The following is a 6634-nucleotide window of genomic DNA, read 5'->3' on the forward strand; positions in this document are numbered from 1 at the left end:
TAGAATGGTTCCTTTGTGCATACAGTTCGATATTTCCCTAGAGAAGGGGTTCTTGTTATGGTAAAGAAAGAAGGCCCCCACTTATGTTTCCCAGATGTTTCTCATCTGAGGTCTGTACATTCTGCCACGTAGGCCTGTTTCTACACACAGGCATATGGGATTATAATGGAAGTATAACTGGATATTTAAATGGCTATATTCATAATGATTATACTTGATTAATTCCTATTTGGATTAATAAAAATCTTCTACAATAAGCAGACTGATTCTTATGTTATTCATAGAAAGCCATGTTAGTTTTTGGTTTGTAAGAATGTGATTTTTAGGACACCGTTTAGAGTTTTGTGAGAGTTGTATGTGCTGTTTTTTACAGTGTAATTTATTTAATGATGATTGACGTGGTTTTTGACATGCAGAATTTAATTGCCCATGTTTTCGTTAAACACTTTAATTAGTGAAGAATGTAAATAGGTCACCACAAATTCCATTTAAGATGGAGGGTGGCTATTTATAAATGCAAACGAATCAAAGCGCACAAATCTAGAATTACAAAGGTTTCATTAATGCATTTGGCATATGCTTTTATCCAAAGCGATTTACATTACTTTTGCATTCATTCATTTGATCACTCCATGTCAAAGGTGAAATTTTTCACAAAAAAATAAAGAGGAAAAACCGTATTCATTTTCCCTCAAGGTAGAATTTTTAATTAAAATGCATTTTAAATGCTAATGAAAAATAAAGATAAAAAAGTTATTAAGAAAGCAATTTCCATTTGCATTACAAAAATATGATTTTACTTATTTCCATGACTTCTGCAGGCCTGTTTTTAAACTTTTTTTTTTTTAATCTGACCTTCCAGTCAGGTTAAGGAAGTAATATGTTAAATAATGTGTTAAAATAGACCTACTGTGAGCTACGAGGTTGTTGATTGATGGTATAAGCCATCAGCCTGCATTATTTGAAGTAATTCACAACTCTTTAGCAATAGAAAAATGAATGAGAAAAATTCCAAGCCTGCTAAAAAAGTGGAACACTTTAAAAAAATATATCGCTTGTCAATTTTGAATGCACATGTACACAATTCTTCAGTATTTAAATCATCTCATTTATTTATATATTTTGAACACATTTGCTTAAGTCCGGGAATACACAGAGCATGTTTGAGAACAGAGCAATAACAAGAGTTAGAATCATCAGAAATCAAAGAGAATATTATCTTATACAGAAAAAACAAAACTAACAGAGGGCTACTGTGAGAAAACTCAGCTTCAGAGAAACTATCCGGAACTGTTTCCAATCAGAGAAGTGATATGACGAGTGAAACGGTAACAGTCCTATGCTAAAAGACGGTGCAGGTAGAAATACTCTAGATCTACCGAGCTGTAATTGTTAAGTTTAATAAGTCATAAAAGACCGATAGAAGTCAGAAACAATCCACGGTTTTATTGGCCATTCAGGTTTGGTGAATATCCGCAAAGCACAAACAGCAGAACTATGTCACTGCCAATACAAATTTAGCTAAAAATGATTTGCAAGTGCTTCTCTGAAGTCAAGCAGTCTCATACTAATGAGTAATCTTATAGTCGTTAATATAAATATCAGTCACCCCGCATTGACAACAATGAGCTTAATACAAAAGCATGCCGTAGAAATATCACCATTTCCATAATCTTAATATCATCAACATTTCGTAGCTATAGTCTTCATCATTTACACTGCCATTGTCAGCATCATTTTGGGACAAAAATATTATAATATATGCACTTAACAAAGCTGGTAAAACAGGTAAGAGAAAGGTTTAGGTAAACCAGCATTCAATAGAAAAAATGAAATCAAAAAGATAAATAACACCAAACCTAGTGTTCAAGTGACTGTCATGCAAAGAAATTCCAGCTGAAATGCAAGTAAACTGCAGTTTCAATACTGTGTGTCCTGTTTTAATAGTGATGTGCACTTTCACTCGTTAACATGTTTATTTTAGTTGCTAAACACACAGAGAACAGTACACTTTTTACATGCTGTTTTGTTTTTTTGTGATTTTGTCTTTTTTTTTTATTAGGGAGAGGACAGGCGTGGAACTCCGATGACTCATATAAACACAGGTGAAGTTTTGAATGAGATAAATCATCCAAGAATGAGACGCAACTGTAACAGAAGCAGAACACCGGAGCACAAACACACAAACACGTGCCTCGTGGGGTCGCTTTGTTTGAGAGAAATATTTTGATTGGATTTTAAAAGATAGCCTCTTTTTATCTGTATGAGAGGCGCTTCGGATGATTTCTTTCAAATAATAACAACAAAAGATCAGTAGTCATCATCGATATGACGTGGCTCAAAGCTAGTGTGTTCAAACATCAAAGTGTGCAACTCACATAAACTTAAGAAGCACGTAAGAACTTGCAATAATATAATCAAATAAATAAATACAACCTGAGGACACAATCAATATATAAGGTCAATAAAATAAATCACATGACCGGGTGATGATGTCACACCGACGCGTCAGTTCACCACAATTACCAACCCTTTAAAAGTAGACTGAAACCAGCATAAAGTTGCATGAGGTGTGACGTATACTTCATAAACTACGTCTCACCATCTTCTGAAATATAAAACTATTGCTGCCGATTTTAAACCTCATTCTTCGAAAGTTTTCACACACCTTGCACTTTGCCCAACCAAAGGGTAAGCACACTTTAAAAAGGATCCAGGGTAACAAATTTTTCACTCTCCTTAAAAGTCTCACACACAGACGACAAACAAAATATATATAAACTCTCAAAAATAGAATGAGTAATAGTGATAAGTCAATACCATATGGTGCGAAAATAGCAAAAGAGCAAAAAAACGCAAGAGCAAAAAAAAAACTCTTTCAGTTAAAAACCACCGAAATCTTAATTTTTAAACAAATTTCGCAAGTTCCTCTAATCAGCTGCTCTTTAACGGCCTCCGATAATTTTAAATCTCTATTATGACTAGCGTAGAGATACAATAGTTGTTGTTTTTTTTCGAACTCCTCTAATGTCATTGGATGTCCACATCTTTCCATAGTCCGAGAAAACGCATGAATGAGGAAGTCATCTGGTACACCTACTGTATGTTCAGCTGAGGTATGGATTTTAGTTTGATTCAGTCAGTCCAACTGTATGGGCACTTTCCGAACACCGCTGGCTCAGCTGAAGTAGTAACGGGAAAAAAAAAATCCTAAAAAGCGCAACACTAATATCTAATTCCATCGACTGTTAAAAAAGATGGACGACGCATCTCCTATTCCTTCCACTATATAAAAGTGAAGCCAAAGCATCTCAGTATGGCCGCTGCCATCTTGAGTAAATGACGTCATTTGGAGCCAGAGTCTGCGCAGTAGAGATTAGTTTGGAGCCAGAGTAGAGATTCGTTTGGAGCCAGAGTCTGCGCAGTACAGATTCATTTGGAGCCAGAGTGTCGTGAGTTGGAACGCGGTATCAAACTCCCACCCAAACTCCCGCAGACCCAATCAACCATAACGACACGCCCCATTTTTACAGCATCAAATTACTAGCTAAAATCAAACTTGACACAAAAAACGAACAATTGAACATATATCAGCGTGATAACAACTACCTTAAATGACCAAAATCATCTTTCGGAAAATTGTATTGGAAGTGTAATTTATTTTATTATTTTGACTCAAGTCCCATTCGTTTACATGGAGAGGGCGGGGTTTATGACCTGTACTGCAGCCAGCCACCAGGGGGCGATCAAAGAGCCCACAGCTTCACTTTTCAGGATGTGTGAGGCACACCCGTCTAATACTAACCTTGCAAATCTGCTGAGTTTTCCCAAATCTGCACTAATGATGCTAGAAATAACGATTAAAGCTGGAAGACCCCGACCGTCACGTCGTTCTTACTCAGACTCTGGTAGAATCTGCCTCAAAACAGTCACACATACCAACAAATGTCCACTAACATTTAAACACATGGACAGATGCGTCGGTTGGATATGAATCACATTGAGAAGCCTGTACATAAACGGTGGCCATTATTTCTCTATATCACCGAGGCCGCTTTGGATATACAGAATAATTCATGCTCGCCAAAAATGTTCGGAAAAGAAAAGGCATAAATTAAAAATCATTAGCATCCAGAACGTGAATTGTGTAAGTGACACGTACAATTGCCTTTGTATTTAATACTAATAACAACAGTAAGAACAATATTAATCATAATAATAATAACAACAATAATATTGAAAATCTACACACTGTAAGTGAGGACGGCGACTCAGTGTAACATTATTCACACTGGGAAGGTGCGACGGAAAGCATGGCATTTCACAGACGACTCGCTGAGGCCTTATTATCCGTGCTAATCAAAGACTGTCCAATTCCACACAGCACATGTGCACAACAAAGGGAGTCTCTGCACGGGTGTAAAGATACAGGGACGTGTCTGGGAGCGAGGGAGGGAGTGGGTAAAGTTGAAGGTAAGCAAAAGACAATGCACAAAAGTGATTGGCAGGTGAGGTGATTGACAGGCGAGGGGGCCGGGCCCAGTGTGGGAGGGTCAGGCGCTGCAGACTCACAGCCACCCATCACTGGGCTCGCTTTCCTTCCTCCCTCTCTCCAACTTCCCCCCCCTCCCTCACTCTCTCTCTTTCACTCTTGCACTCTCCATTTCTGGCTGGGCACTCTTGTTAGATGTGGCTACAATGAGCTCAACCTAAGGAAAGAAAAGATTGTTAGCTGTGTGTCATCATCACTTTGTACAACAACAACAACATTTGTTTAAGAATGTGCAATGAGCAGAGCAATGCTACACTGAAAAAAAAAAAGGGTTTAGAAACAATTTTCACTTAGAAATTGCTAGTCAATTTCACAATTAATTACAAAGAAATACTGAATGAAATGGAAAACTTTGAAGTAGAAAGACGTACTCCAACAATGTTTTATTTACAACTTCAAAAGGTCTTTTTATAGTGTAACTGTCACAAGGGCTAAAAGACCAAAATGTGTTTTCTCTCTCACAGTGGTGAATTATATCTTCCAAACTAAAAATCTGATATCATCATATTTCAAGGCAACTATATAATGAAGATTACGTTTTTTTAAGTGCAACTTTGAGGCAAGCTGTCACATGTCCTTCAAATTTGTTTACTTTTTGTTTGCAAATCTAACACATTTTTATGACTCGTTATAATTTACTTTTAAAGTAAACATAGCTAAATATAAACAAAAGATATGATAGATAGCATTTCATATTTCAAAAATCAGTGTTAAAAACCAGATCTACAGGTCAATGTGTTAAATGTAGCCAAGATTTTACGACACAGAAAATGACTTCAATAAATGAACCTGCCCTAAAAAGCGAGACAACTAGCCCCAGTCTCTCTATATACAGTTGTGCTCATAAGTTTACATACCCCTTGAAGAATATGCAACATGTTAATAATTTTCACAAAATAAGAGGGATCATGAAAATTGCATGTTATTTTTTATTTAGTACTGTCTTGAATAAGCTATTTCACAGAACATATGTTTATATATACTCCACAAGACAAAATAATACCTGTATTTATAAAAATGACCCCGTTCAAAAGTTTACATACCCTTGAATATTAATACTGTGTGTCATTTCCTGGATGATCCATGACTGTTTTTATTAGGGGTGCTCCGATCAGGGTTTTTGAGGCCGATCACCGATCGCCGATCACAGAAAGCAGTATCTGCCGATTCCGATCACCGATACAGATCTTTTTAAAGCCTTCTATTTATCATTTATAACTATATATAGTGATACTCCAATCAGGATTTTTAGGCATTTATTCAGGGCCTGAATTTCATTTTTGAAAATGGGGGGAATTCCCCTCTTAGGTGACTCTTGTGAGAGGAGAAGCAGCTTTCACACAGGAGTCCACTACTGATCCGTGGCTGTTTACCACAAACACAACATTTATTCATTATTTTGATTTCAAATCCAAACATTGTCACTGAAAATGCTTTTTCAGCACTGCAATTCTTTTTTTTACACAGTACAGTAATACAATCTTTCACAGACATGTTTAAACACAATAAATATCAGCAACACAGTGCTTCAGTGCTTTTTACTTTTGCATTTACTTCTAGATTTATATATTAAGTTGCTCAAGCAAGTGGCAAAACATTTAAACTACTTTTCTTACGTTATCACAAACTTACCATTGACAGAAATAGACAGCTCTACTGCCTTTCCTTTTGCATTGAAATCTTTATTACCATCTAAAGTGCCATCTATTATTGCCTTATTTACCTAAAAGTGATCTTTCCCTTTAAACCTAGCCAAAAAGCCATGTGTTGACTGTGAAACACGTATTTATCATTTATAACTATATATAGTGATACTACAATCAGGATTTTTAGGCATTTATTCAGGGCCTGAATTTCATTTTTGTTAACATGAGCACCTCACCTTCAGCATTATAATGATTTCCCCCGTGCCGGACAGAGACTGAGACGGTGCCACTGCATGTCGTGCCAAAACTCTCACAGCAGCGTCATCAGCTTGAGATCGGTTTTTGGAGATCCGCCTTTTTAGAGACCGCCGATCAATCATCCCAACGTGATTATCGGCCGATAGTGATCGGTAGCCGATCAATCGGAGCACCCCTA

At 36.7% G+C, this 6634-nt stretch overlaps 1 protein-coding gene across 1 annotated transcript in view; it reads right to left on the reverse strand.

The window, feature by feature from the left end:
• Positions 1–3736: 3736 nt before the first annotated feature.
• Positions 3737–6634, reverse strand: part of LOC107654637 (calcium/calmodulin-dependent protein kinase type II subunit beta-like) — a 73239-nt gene continuing 70341 nt past the window's right edge. Inside the window, exon 20 of the mRNA XM_016441814.1 lies at positions 3737–4709. The gene's annotated coding sequence lies outside the window, so the exon portion shown is untranslated. The remainder of the gene's footprint in view (positions 4710–6634) is intronic.

The sequence above is a fragment of the Sinocyclocheilus anshuiensis genome, unplaced genomic scaffold, assembly GCF_001515605.1.
Source record: "Sinocyclocheilus anshuiensis isolate Anshui unplaced genomic scaffold, SAMN03320099.WGS_v1.1 scaffold799, whole genome shotgun sequence".
NCBI lineage: Eukaryota > Metazoa > Chordata > Actinopteri > Cypriniformes > Cyprinidae > Sinocyclocheilus > Sinocyclocheilus anshuiensis.